General features: G+C 42.8%; 1 protein-coding gene across 12 annotated transcripts in view; it reads left to right on the top strand.

Annotated features, from left to right (window-relative positions):
* The window catches only part of FOXP1 (forkhead box P1), a 387,112-nt gene that overhangs the window by 43,422 nt on the left and 329,330 nt on the right, over positions 1 to 14,360 (top strand). For all 12 annotated transcript variants that reach the window (XM_080382599.1, XM_080382595.1, XM_080382597.1 and 9 more), the window contains one exon: positions 4,322 to 4,449. The gene's annotated coding sequence lies outside the window, so the exon portion shown is untranslated. Of the gene's footprint in view, positions 1 to 4,321; positions 4,450 to 14,360 lie in introns of those variants that run through there.

The raw sequence follows: 14,360 nt of genomic DNA, 5'->3' as shown, positions 1-14,360 counted from the left end.
AGATTTATTCTAATTTAAAACAGTCACTTAAAAACAGTTTTGTATATATGTATACATGGGCACAACTTTTCATACAGTTGTCTGTTTTGGAGCAGTCTCATAGGCACTGATGTACAAGTTGAACCTGTTTTCTTTTGTGCAACATGGCTTTGAGAAATCATTAGTTAAAACAGTATTCTGTAGTTTCATTGCCGTCAGTAAACAGCCCAATGCTAGTGGTGTGTTAAGATGATTGAAGTTCTGCCTTTGATCAGGCTTTGAAAGGTTTTGTGCCAAATATAGTCCCAAGGTGTATGTGTATCTACATATATGTGTGTATATATATATATATATATATATGTTGGTGAAAGCTGCTTTAATTAAAATCTGTCCGAGTAACAAAACACCGTGTCCATCAGTAATTGGCACTGCGGTGACGGTGATGGAAGAGCAGCAGCAGAACTGCGCAGCTGTGTGCTCGGCTGTGTCACCCACCCCAGGCAGGGTATGGGTATCTGGAAATGCTTTGGGTTGTTTTCCTCTTCTTTTCCAGTCACATTTGTCATTTGCCTTTATGTCTTCAGCCCCTTTCTGTGATGTCCCACTCCTTGCTATCCTTTTGTAAGGACTTTTCCTCTGCCACCCATTTTCTCCGTGAAACTGGGCTCTGTTACCATGTCTCATCTGGTAGCAGAGGGGTGTTTTGCAGCTCACTGCAGTGGCTTTGGCGGGGGGTTGGTGCACTGGGGGTCGGGCACAGGCTGTGCCAGATCCGCGTGACAATCCTTGACTTGCTCCAGTGGAGCATGGGGATTTCAGATACTTTCTTGTTGCAGCTGCTTGCCTTTTTCTCACAGGGCACCTCTTCTCATTCCTCTGAACACATGGTCATAGGTCTGCTACCATTCAGGTTTGTCCTGCCCACTGCAGAAAGCTCACCCGTACCCAGGCAGCCCTTCGTGAGGGGTGGCATGTCCAGCCAGTGCCACCCAAGCGTGGCTGGGTGTGACGCACGGTGCTGTTCCTTAGGTCCCAGCATAAACTCTTCACAGCTCTTTAACTGCATCAAGTGCTGCAGCCCGTTTTGCAGTTTCATGTATGAAACAATGCTCTCTGTTGCTTCAAAAACTATGGGAGCAGCCAGACCCCACGGTGGAGATGCGCAAAGAAGGCTGGAAGCATCAGGCAAAAGGTGAAGGTGGTAGGGCTGATCTCAGGCCGATGAGATGAAGTCTGTAGTGGTCTGCTAGGTCATCAGAGCTGTGCGCCTCTACCTTTGGGACTTAAGTAGTGAAATATTAAAACTTGTCTTTCAAATCTGTTCAATATTATGAAGATTAATTTTGTTGGGGGCAGATTAATAGGTTTCCTATTTTGATTAATACAGTGATAATAAAAACATTGTGGTTGCTGGAATTAATGAAGCCCAGATTCCTGTTTCAAGGTTTGATTGACTTCGTACTTTAGTTATGCTAAAGCTGCTGCATCTATTTGCCCCTTATTTAAGCTGTAGCCTTTGGAGAATCAGTATGGGAGCAAGGCAGCACAGGAGGAGGTCTGTATTGGAGGTTGCATCAAAGAATCTGTTGGGGGAGTAGTTTTGTGAAAGAGTGGTTGAGAGTTCTGCTTGCGTTGTAGCGTTACTAGAGTTTCTCTGTCTTTAACCCAGCAGGCTATTTTTGTGAAAGTCGTAGAAGAGGAGTGTCCAACTCAAATGTGTGGGCGCATCATTAAAAGCTTCAATTTGTCAATGCCAGATCGAACTCAAGTGTGTGGGTAGATCATTAAAGGCTTCAGTTTATCAGAACCGATCTACTATCTGTTCCGCGCTCCCTCCTCCACCCTTCCCCTCAGCAGTACGTGTGGTTTCCCCAGGTTCTCCAGCGTTGAGGTCCATGGAAATGCCTGAGCTGCCTTCATGCCCCCGGGCCTTGCTGGGCTCCCTCCTGGCAGGCAGCCGCTGTGCTGGGCTCAGCCCGGAGCTGGCGGTGTGCCGGTGAGCCAGCTGGCTGTTGGAGACAGCTGATCAAATGGTTTTGGAGGGCTCCACTGGTGCAAGCCTCAGACTTAATGCCATGAGAATTCATGTCTTTGGGAGCTCTCTGCTCCCATTAATCCGAAGGGATTCAAAAGATGCAGGTGGGGCTGGGCACAGAAAGTACATGGTGATCACGTAAGCCTTGTTCCCTTGGGAAACCTGGCTGAAGAAACGTTCTGTGGAGTATTTTGGTGAGGTCATTTTTTGATGGCGTAAGAAACATCCATTTTTCCAGGTCCACCGTTAGAGTTTAAGTCGAGCTGGGCTGGGCTGTTTGTACTACTCCCAACCCTGTTTCTTGTTCCTTGTGTAGAAGGTCTCCCAGCTTTCAAATCTGCTTGTTGGCAGAAAGTTGCCAAGATATTCCTTATGCTTGAGGAGGGCTGTGGAGAAGAGCAATCTGGAGGTGAGGACAGTGCTTCTGTACACCGTAGCCCTCATCAGCTGCAGACCAAATATATTATTTCACAAATAATTTTGCCTCAAAAGTCTCAAAAGAACATGAAATCTTTTGAGGAAACATTAGCCAAAATGAGCTTCAGTTCTTCATCTTCTAAACGGGGCTAATGATAGTTTTCCTGCTCTACAGACGTATCATGGATAAAGATTACTAAGGAGTTGGATATTGTGGTGCAGCAGGTCAGCTGGAAAAATCTTGCCCCAACATGAGTAGATGCAGATTTCTGCTCAGCTACATATACCCATCTGCATATCTGTCATCAAGCACATCAAGCAATAAAGCAAGCCTCGGATGTGTGTTTCTGACACTGCTCAGTTGCTTCTCTCAAGTGCTGTGCTTCTCATGAATAAAATACTACTGTTGCAAGACACAGGTCACTTTATGGTTTGCAGGTATTTCAGAGTCTCTGAGTAAGGAGTCATGTTTAGCATAAATGCTGTTAAAAAACCCCTTTTGGATCTGTTTTTATTGTGTAGCGTGGTTTTATAATAGGGTCGCATAATCCCTATATTTAGATTTCTGAACTCTTGTGAACTTCTTTGTGCCATTGCATTGCATTCAGCAAAGAATGGGAGAAAGCCCCAGGGCCAGAGAAGTACCTGTTTTTTGTCTCACAAAATTTTATGCAGTTGTTGCTAAGACAGAATCTTCCAGATGTTCCTCAGGAAGGCTGCAGTGGGCTGCCAAAATAATTAACTCCACGAAGTTAATTTGGAGACGGCAGTTCTTGCCACTGCCAAAGTGCTGGTAGGTGTGGAAAGGCTGGGAACAGCCACCGCCTTGGGGATGCTATGGAGGAGAGGACTGGGGAATGAAGAAATTGGAAGCACTGCATGTGATTTTTGCTTTTGTATTTTTTTTTTCTACCCCAGTCCCTCAGGACATTTTCGTCTGCTCCGAAGTTTGTTTTCTCCTCTGGGGTTTATTGCTGCAGGTCCCTGGTGCGTAGTGGTCCAGGGAGCAGAGGCTCTCCTGGGTGTTGGTGCTTCCGTTAGGGCAGTAAGTACCCTTAACCAGTTTGGGCAGGCACAGGAGCTGCTGGTTAAATCCCATGTGGTTTCGTGGGTACAATGCAGAGCAACCCTGGCAACTGCTCCATTCTTAATTCTGATAATGAGTTTTTTAACTCAGTGTGGATACTTTGTCAGTGAAGAAATTATATATCTTATTTTAAAATACCCTTATTAGTAAAATGGATGTTTCAATTGTACAGCAAGCATCTTCCTCTGAGCTAAGCTTAAATTCTATCTGTGTTACTAATAGCTGGGGAAAAACCCATACTAATTGGTATTTCTTAACTGATGTTTGCAAATTTTGCCTTTTCACCCTGAACATCAAATAGGTTTTATATGTGTTTTTCCTTATCTCAGAGGAAAGATTATTGCTAACAAGAGATTCTACATTTTGTTAAGGTTTTATCAGGATGCAGTGAGTGAAGGCAGAAAGTAAATATTTCAGAAATTCAGAGACTGTTGTATTTCGATAATGCAAAGTAGGTTTAAGTATCTGGATTTTGTTCACAGTGCAGTGTTTTCAAGCAGAATATGGATTTGGATGGTGACACATTTTGGTATTTAGAAAGAACATAAGCTTGCCTGTCAGAGGAGCACGTTGCAAATGTGAAATAAGTGTGTCTTTAAAAACCTTTCTTAATATTGTAAGTCTCAGTTTTATTTAAAGCCAAATAAAGTCTGCTGTGTGATAAAGTCTGATTTGTAGAAATACTCCTGTAATGCTCTCCCCACCTCCAGCGTTTATAAACACCTTTTATTTTCAAAGGAGAATGGTAGGCTTTGATATGATTCTAACTGAGTAAAGTTTTAAAACATGTTTTTGTCTTTCAGTCTCCTGAGAACATTTTTTCTGAGTGACTCCGGCTTCCAGACACATGTGCCATGATAAGGGTTTCGATCCTTTCCTATATTTGCCCTGAGTCATGAGTGGATATGTGTGATGCCTGCAAGTAAAATTGGTGAGTCGTCAAACTTGAGTTTGCAGTAACTCTCACTTATTCTTTCTTACAGGCTCTTTTTCCCTTACCCTTTTCTCCTCTCCTTAACGTGATGGGGGTTTGGGTTTCTTTTTTATATTGTCTGCTTAAAAGCAAGTAACGACTATTCTTCAAAACAAAACCCCAAACCCCAGCCCCCCCCCCCTTCATTATAATGAAATAGCAGTGATACCAAATATCAATACAAAAAGAAATACTCCCTCCCTTCCTTCCATCCTTCTCTCCATCGCCTCATATCCTATGAGCTCTGAGGTCTTTGGTGGTGAAACTGGAGTTCAGTGATGCAGGCAAAACTACTGCCCGAAACTGAAGCCTTGCAGATAGACAGGGTCTAAACGTGCTTATGTGGGCAAATCATGTCATGATTAAATATGAATATGGAGAGGTCTCCTCTCCACCGTGTGTCACATGATGGACTCTCAAAGGAGCCATTACCAACAAATAATTAGCTCCACTGTTTGCTGCACTTGCATCCCAGTGACAAAATGGTGTCACTGGTACACAGGAGAGCTGTCTTGTCGCGTGCGCTTGCACTATTCAGCATGGCATTGGTGCTGCGATGCCCAGCCTGGAGGAAGACAGGGACAAAGCCTTTAACAGCCAATTTTGGCCAGGATGTACTTGGTCAAGCTTGAGAAGGTGGTGTGGGGGTGACCCCCTTCCCTGTTAATTGGCAGCTGCCCTTTCCTGGTGGTGTTAGCCAAATGAGAAGCCTGTTGGTCCCTTTTGTGCCAAACAAGTGGCTTTTCCTGGCTGTTACCGTCTTCCAGCAGCCTGGCACAGTGACCCTTCCCTTGCCCTCTCCTCTTACTGACCTGCTCCTGATTGCCTCTCTTAGTAACTGGGGTGAGAGGAGGGACTATTTCTTCATTAATCAGAAGACTGACATTAGGAAAACAAGAATATCTGATTTTACAGGAAAATTGGAAGGTCTTTGTAAGAAATCTTTCAAAACTAGGAAATCTACAGAATTAAATTGCGTAGGAAATGAGAGCACAAATTATTTTTTTTAATAAATTCAGGTTTCTATTATATATTTAATATGCTTCTCTGTGTTAGAAAGTGTATTTAAATTCAAAGATTATAAAACCTAAGAAATTCACACATCAGTGAATTGTGATTTTTTTTTTTTAAGTTCCCTTTTTTTTTCTTTTTTTCCAGAGGTAGCATAATTACCATGTCATTTAGCAAAGATTGTAATAGCTGTTCAGTTGTTACCGACTGGTGTAGTAAACAGTTGAATAAACCCATATGGCACTCAAAGTGTGCATGCAGGAGAGGGATTCTTACCATTTCCTTCATATCTGAGTTACCAACCTCAATGATATGACTAAGATCCCCAAACAGGAGCCAACTCCAGACTTCTGCAGTGATGCAAAAATTTCTCACTGCTCTGTCATGTATGAATCAATTGATTTTAATCATGGTGGCTAGCTAATTAATTATTTCTTTGTGCCTATGAAGTATGCATGGAAAACTTGAGGGTTTATGCAAGGTATGTGCCTCTATTTAAAGCAGTCTGTGCATTTGCGTAATACTTCAGTAACTGTAAACTGGAGTCTGAATCTTACTATACAAGTTACTGTTAAAGACTGAGGCCCCTCTAAAGCTACTATGGTTAAGTGTGACATGGCCAAGTATTGCGATAGCCCTGTGGCACTGCCTGTAACGAGACTTTGTGTCTGGTCTCAGCGGTGGCAAATGGAAGGACCAGGGTGCTTTGAAGCATCCTCTTGAAATACCAGCTTGAGTTATGGAGGTATGGAGCTGTGGCCTACTGGCATCCTGAGTAAAGATAAAGTGTTCAAGTAGCGTGCCCTCTGGATAGCTTCAGTATTAAAAAATAAAAGCAATGAGAAGAAGGATTGTTAACTCTTCAAATGCTGGCTTGAACAAATAAAAAGACTCATGCTATTCCTCCTAAAATTCACTTACTTCCAGTTGTCTTAAAATTTTCATGTCACATAATAGCTTTAAAATACCTTCTGAATGCATTAGACTCTCCAGGTGCTTAGAAAATATTGCAAAATGATAACATGAAATGACCAAGCATTAAGCAGTCCCACTGGAAAGGAGCAGTTGGCCAAAACTGGTGCTTCTGTTCATCTTAGCCTTGATGTACGACCAGCCCTCCACCATAATTCTATCAAGAGATGGTAAGTTGCCTAGCAATGTGCTGACTGCAGAGGGTACGTGTTGAGCTAATTCAGTTTTTGTTCTCGTTTTCCTTGAGAGTTCAGTTTAAAGGAGTGATCCTTTCTCCAGCTGCAGCAAGAGCCACTTCTCAGCGGTCTCTCTTGTTCCCTACTCGAGTGTCCCTGGTGATGTCAGGAATTCATTCACCGCTGTGCGCGTTTTAGAAGTTTCCAGCTTATTGAGTAACCAAATGTGGTTTCTGCTGATTGTGTTGACTGAATACGTAGGGCCTTTCGAAGAGGCAAGGATTTTATTTAAAGCAGAGCGCTTAGTTGTATACCATTTTATGGCAGGCAAAGGTCATCTAGGGTAAGCAGCCAGAACAGTGAATTGCCTCGTTGCAGCACCTAGAAAAATGAGACAGAAAGATACGGTAAAAGGTTTTAACAAATTGCTCATAGTTATAAATTTTTAAAGTTGAGGAACTGGTGCTGTATACGTTTTTAAATTGGAGATAACCATGCTTGTACGATAAATTGAGTTAAGAACAGAACAAATCAAAATAATGGGGTGGTTCTAAAAACCTGGTCGTGCAGCAAGTTGCTGGCAGAGCATGCTGGCAGTGGGGCTCGGTGCTGCGCACACCAGGCTAGCACAGAGTTAGAAACCTGCCGTGTCCTTGTGCAGCTGGAGGGGTTTCCACCAGGCTTCGTGGTGACCTTTTCTGGCAGGGATGCCCTGCTCCTGCCACAGTCCTCTCCTCTGGTGGATGGAATCCTGGTTACACAGCCGGCTTTATCTGCCTGTGATGCTTCTTGTGATAGCTAGGGTCAGAGGCCAAAGGGGTTTGCCGACAGCTGTGGAGCAGAAGCGGGTTCCCCCAGGTCAGTGGGTTGTGCTAACCCAGATGTGTGTCAGTGGGATGGAGGGAGCAGGGCAGAGCACCAGGAGCTGAGGCTGGTGTCCCCTGGCAGAGCTGCACGGCAGGAGAGGTGGCAGCAGCCCAGAGATGGCACTTCTGTCCTCGCAGGATCTCCCTTGCTCTTTAAAGCATCAGTGGCTACAGAAGGACTTTGTTTTTCTGAAACTTTTCTGTCCATGGAACTTTCTCTGTGGCAGGGGGGAGGAGAGAAGAAGTAATTTTAACAATTTAATATACTACATAATATGTTTTATAAGCTGGTGTGAATGCTCCTAAGTATTTTGGTCTTTTTTCATAACACAATGAACCTAATATTGGTAAAAATACAGATCTTAGCTGCCACCATAAAGAGAGGCTAGATTTAATAAACAGTTATGAATGTTGGCAGCTGCCTATCAGATTGTATAACATCGGCTATAGCACATGAAGACAGTGTCAACTTACATTTTATCTCAGAAGTATTTTCAAAGCATTTATTTTGCTTTCTCTTGAGTCCTTAACCTAATTCAAGTTATATAATTGGCGGAATATTTTTCCACACCGCTAATTGGCTGGGTGCCAGCGTGGAAACCATTGTCTGACTTGATGATGATCAGGAATTAACATGACATTTGCGTGGTGGTAATGGAATACATTAGTAATGTAATTCATGACTGTAAGAAAGAGACCATCATCTCCCACCTCTGATCAGCAGGAGGGGCTGGGAGGATGATGAAATGCTCCCAGCAGGCACCTCACAGCAGTGGCTGGCCAATCTCGATGTCAAATTTAGTTTTAAACTCTTCAGACAAAGCTGTAATGCTTACCGATTAATTACTACAAATGTCAATTAAAAATCTACCAAATAATGCAGTAAGATTAAATTTCAATTAAAAAAATTACATTTAACAAGGAAGATATAACATTATTTTAATGAATTCTGCTGAAGGTGACAGTTTATCTAGATATATTTATACTGTGTAGGTGGATCTAAATTAGTTGGATGATGTTAACCATGTTACTCCATGTACATATTAGTTTTGAAAATTATTTCCACTTTGGCTATGTCCTGAAGGAGATGGGGCATCAAGGGGCATTTCTTATCACCAGGAGAAAGGGGAATTTCACGCCTTTGAAGTCCAAAAATCTTCTCACACCTAAAACGAGGACTTTATTGTAGACTCCTATCCTGGCCAAATTAGTGGTATTTTTCATTGCTTTTTATTTATGAAACCAAATACAGAATTTTTGTTGTGGTAGAAAAGCAAGCCCTGATTTTGCTATGACTATAATGATTGCTTGGGTCAATTTTTAGAGTAATCTGTTTTGTCATACAAAAAATATCCATTATTCCGATAAATCACTTAACAGAAGATTTTGATGTGCGAAGGTGGTGAACTGTAACTCCTGAGCTGAGCTTTTATTTGCAAAGCTTCACCCTGGCTTGGTAGAGTTTTTGAATAAGTGATTAAAATCCTGTAGTTGATACTTCAGATGCTTTAAGATATATTTTGAACTAGGAGTGGCATAGCAGAGATGTCATGTACTGTGAAGAAGTTCTGGGTTTGTGCAGATTGTAAGTGTACGTATGACAAACTGTAGTAGAACACCAGCACCTCACTGGATGCAGAGCGCTAAACAGTGCAGACTGGCTTTTGTAGCTGGACTTCTGCATTTCAGTAACTGTGTTTTTATTGAACAGGGCACTTCTTAACACTGCTGGAGATGGAGATGCTGGTGATCTGGGAAGGTGTGAGAGCCTGTATGTGCTGGCATGGCGCAGGGGCAGAGCTGGGGTATGCAAGCAGCTATTCTCCTGGTATTAAAGCATTTGAGAGCCAAGGGCTCTAAATATGATCTGAAGAATACTTTCTCAGCTTCCTTGATTTTTTTTCCACGAGCTTTTATTATGTTTTCACACCATCGTGTCTAAAATAGGTAAGAGGGAAGACATAATTGAAGAAACAGATTTTATGTGTCAAGCCAGCACTGAGAAAAGTCCCTCTCAGGGACCAGAGGCTCCTTTTCCTTGGCACTGCTGTGTCTTGAGCCATTGAATTTCAGCAGGTTTTAACTTAAAATAAAATATAAAAAACCTACAGTGCACACACAGAAAATCAGAAAAGCCAAACAACTACTCATGGCAGGTTAAAGTAATGATACGCTCTTTAGCAGGCAGGCTGTGCCAGTCCCTTGCTTGCTGTTCGGGCTTTGCCCTTTGGTGGGCGAACGCGATGAGCGTGATCTCTGTCTCACTGCTGCTATTCATATACCACTGGGTATTGGTAACAGCTTTGCAGGGTCATTCCTGCTTCATGCCATTACCTGATAAACTATCATCATCAGGAGATGGGACAGCCTTTTTTTCCATAAGGGCCTCAGGAAATGGATGCTGTAGAAGTGTAAGAGCAGCTGAAACATTTTCTCACCAGTCCTCGCAGACAGCAAGGTGATGGGAGAAAGGTAGAGTGAGGCAGACTCATTTCCTCACCAGCAGCCAGAAAGCTTTAAACAAGGAGGCAGAGAGGGAAGAGTGGAAGCAGATAATACCTTTCTGCCAGGAGATAATGGTGTGAGGAGGTTGTGGGTTTGGGGCACCCACTGGTCAGACAATTAGGTTGCAGCTGGAGCTGCTGCTCTTAAAAACCCATCTTCCCAGGGGCTTTCAGCACAACACAGGACCAGTCATTTTCTGATTTGAGCCCTGGGGTGAAGCTCTTGCTCTGGTTGTTGTTTGAGAAGTGATCTACGTGGTACAGCAGGAACCGAGCACCTTCTGTATCCCAAGTTCTGCTTTGTTGGGGTGTCCCGTGTGGAGCTTTGGCCTGTCCCAGGCACTTGTGGTGTTTGGTCTCCTCACTGAGGTGTCCCACATGAAGCTTGTGCCCATCCTGAGCACTTGGGATGCTGTCCGGTCTCCTCCTGAGTTCTTACAGGTGGAGATTTCTGCTTTAGGTAGAGAAATGCTTTTCTCTTTCTGTAAGAGTTGTCTAACATCTTGAAAGAAGAGTGTCTTTGACGTTGGGGGAGATATTTATATCTCTTTGGGTAGGTTTTCTTCTTTTTTTTTTTTTTTCCCCTTAGTGTAGGGTTATGTCAACTGTATTACAATGAGGGAACACTGAGCCAGGGGAGGAAACTTTAATAAGCTGCCCTCATATTGCTGGTTTATTCCCAGCTTTCATCCACTGATTTACATCCCAACTGACGTAAAAATACCCAGACTTCAGTAGTTTGTTTACTTTTGCTTATATCACTCTGGGGTGACCCGAGGAGATGTAAAAACTGTTCTTACTGACATTTACATGAGCCGCAAGGTAGGGTGAGAGGAGACGAAAGTGCAAAGTGAAAAGGCAACTGGATTTATTAAGTCTTTGTCATACCATGGTTTATAATATTTAGACAAAAGCAAACATCTCCAGGGAGGGCTTATGAAATGAGAGACGGGAGAAAAATCTCTGAGCTGATGGCAGATTCTGTCCTCTTCAAGTCTTTGTGGAATGATGGGATGCTGGCCATGGGGAGCGGGCTGCAAGGGCTGTCATGGGGAGCATGCGTACAGGGGGGTCCTGAAGAGCTGCTTCAGGAGGAAGACATGGACTTAAAGTACTTGCGTAGGACAAAGTCATTATATTGTCATCGTGATAATGCTCCTGGGGGAAATAGCCTGAAATACTCTTTGTCTTCATTAATACTGCTTCCCGGCAGAGCCTGAAGAGATCATTCTCACTTTCAGATATAGAAGGAAACCGAATACAGAGTTGTTTGTCATGAAAATGCCGTTTATATACAGCGGCTGTAAAATCCCAGATGCTGAGCGTAGAGGGAGGCTGCTCTGTCATCAGCCAGTCGAGGGGAGAGTTGACTATAAAACCAAGCTGTAATTCCTTCTTGACAGGGGTGTGGTGGTTGTGTCTTCAGACAACTTCAAGAGTCTGCTATGCCAAGTCTTTATGGATTTTGTTCTTACAAGCTAGGTAATACATAAGTCTGAGCAAGGAGATATATATATATGTGTGTGTGTGTGTGTGAAGAAAGACCTTTGCTCTAGGAAAATATCCATCATTGCTTTTACAGCATGGTTCAGGGCTGGTAGTGCATAGTGTCTGAAGCATTTGGGGTCTTTTTGTTGCAAAGGAGGTGCCGTGGGCCCGAGGCTGCTCTTGACGTCTCACAAGCATTCAATATTCCCTTGACTCTGGGCCAGTAGGATGTGACCCTTGCAGAAAGACAGACAGTGTTTGGGGGCTTGATGCTTATTGTTTTCAGCAGAGCTCTACTGGAACCAATAAAGTTGCTGCCACCACTGCTTGGAGCAAAAGTGACTACAGCTGAACAAGAGACACAAAATTATCAATTAAAAAAGCCAATGCCAAACCCATTATTTTACTCTTGAAAAAACATCTTGCTTCCCAGTCTTTTTTTTTCCCCACATGGAGTGAATCTTTGGGGTATTAATGTTCTGCTGTCATGTTTGTTTAACGTATTTTTTTGACAATGCCTTTTTAGGGTCAAAGCCTGAAGTTTTTCTCCATGTGTTTTCAGCTAGGCAAAACTCCCAGTGTCTCAGTGGGGCCTCTTCTGAAATAAGCGAAGACCAATTCTACTCAACTCAAATCAAGAGTTTCATCTGAATAAACAGAGGAAAGATCCAGGCTTTGTTTTTTTTAAATGCCATAAAATGGTGTCCTGCTGTACAGCTAAGTTGTTGCAGGCAGGCTGGCTCTTGCCTACGAATTTGGTGGCCAGAGCCTTCCATAATGGCTTGGTGCTCACCTGATGCCCTGGACCACCGTGACCCAGTGGTCCCCTGTCTTTCTGCCCAACCCTGCCTCCTCCCTCGCTTTGCCTGGACCATTGCAAGCACTCAGGCATGGCTCGGCAAGCTGAAGAAGGTGTCATTTTCGGAGATTTGGCCTTAACCTGGATTTTCCATGTTTCTGTGGGCTTAAGTCAAACCTTAATACTACTTCAGTGTAATGTTTTCGTCGTTTAATGTTCTTACAGTTTTTTACAGTGTTTCTTTTAAATTCTGTCACTGAAGTGTATGAGAGTTGACAAGTGTAAATATGTAGTTAGACAATTTCAAAAGTGTATTATTTACTGATCGACCATAATGGCTCCAAAGGAGCCATTATACTCAATCATATCATGTCACTCTGTGGCATTTATTATGATGGTAATATGGATATGCATATTATTTTTTTTAAAGCATGAGAAGCGTTATTGTGCATGAGTAAAAGCTGTTTTTAATTGTCAGTAATGCTTTGAGCTTTTTTTAATACCAAGAATTTAAACCACCTATGGCTACCAGCCTGCAAATCGTGGTAGCAAAAATCTGTGTCTATAGGAGGATGGAAAAAGCTACACTTTGTATTTACAGCAATGTGACTGTGCATATCCTTGATATGGCTCTTTTATAGCTTTATTAGATCCAAGGGCAACCTAGAACCCTAACCTGAGAGCTTGGCAGGTAAAAGCTTTCCATTTTATCTCTGCAGCTTTCATCTGCTCTTGTAAGCTCTTTCCCTGACTTCCTAATTGTGTTTGTGACATTAGCAAATGGCTGGTCTGAAAATACCATGCAGTGCAAGTCATGTTAATTCAGTGATTTTTTTTTTTTTTTTTTAAGGTGTCACAGGAAGATATCTCTCTGTAGCGCCAGGGTAGAGAAAGGAGACAAGGCAAAATAAGAACATTGTACCATGTAAAATAAAAGAAAGAGACAAGCAGAGAGCTGGGAGTGCTAAATGTGCTTCAGCCTTTTGGTAGAGCTGGTTTCAGTAGAGAAAAGGTAGGAGAGCATAAGCAGTAGCTTGCTTGCTAGAAAATGTCTTTCATGGAGAAGATGGGAGGAGAGTTTGAGTTTTAATGCCTGGAGGTGAGGAGCTAAGGTGCGAATCTGGCATGGGGTACGGCAAATTGATTGTGGAGCAATAATTAGAGAGAGGAGGAGGAATCAGAAGTGTTTCTTAACTTAGTAACAAGGATGTGACTGGCTGCTGGCTGTTGCTACTCAGAGATAGGTAAAGAAGAATCTGTTGGGCAAAGTCCTTGCTGTAGAAGGCACAACCAAGGTGAAATCCAGTTTGTGGTTGTCGAAGAGAGATGTGGGAGAGGAAAACCCAACATTGACAAAGAGCTCTTCACCGTTTGGCTGGGCAGTGGTACACCTGCAGGGGCTGCAGGGCTGGGCTGGGGGCTGAGTCCCACTGTGTGGCAGTGGGAGCGGTTCGGTCTGGCGTGGAGCTTGAGCAGGAGAAAGCAAGGAGGTCATTGCTATTCATGTTTTTATTTCGGTTGCAGTGTCAAAGCAGATGACTGCTTTGTCTTTTCTGTTCAGACTTTAGGACTAGTTCTGCTTTGTTGCTTTGTTATCAGAGGAGTTATTTAACTTGCTCTGAATGAAATTGGACTAATTACTGAATAACCATTTCCCCCCCTTATTCTAAAGAACCTTCTGCTGGAAATGCATTTTGCTTTAAATACACAAGATTAACCATAAGACGCTAGATTGAGCCAATTTTGAGTAGTTCAGGAGTGGAAGGACACATACATGTAATTTTGCAGATTTTGGACTGCTGACAGTCAGATTTCCTTGCAACAGTTTTTAAATGAATAACAAATTGTGGTGGTTTTGTTGGGCTTTTTTTTTTCGCCAATTCTGCATTAATTCTAACTTTTCTCTTTCTGAAATTGTATTAAAACCATTTGTATCTCTTCTGAAATACTGAACAAGAAACATAAAAGCAAATAAATATGCTCTCACTATTTCTGTCTTTGACCTACATAAACAACTGTATTTTCAGGCTCAGGACTGAGTCTTGTATTTGTG

This window comes from Falco punctatus, assembly GCF_963210335.1.
Source record: "Falco punctatus genome assembly, chromosome: 4".
NCBI lineage: Eukaryota > Metazoa > Chordata > Aves > Falconiformes > Falconidae > Falco > Falco punctatus.
The sequence above is the reverse complement of the archived record's forward strand: the minus strand, read 5'-3'. Positions and strand labels throughout refer to the sequence as shown.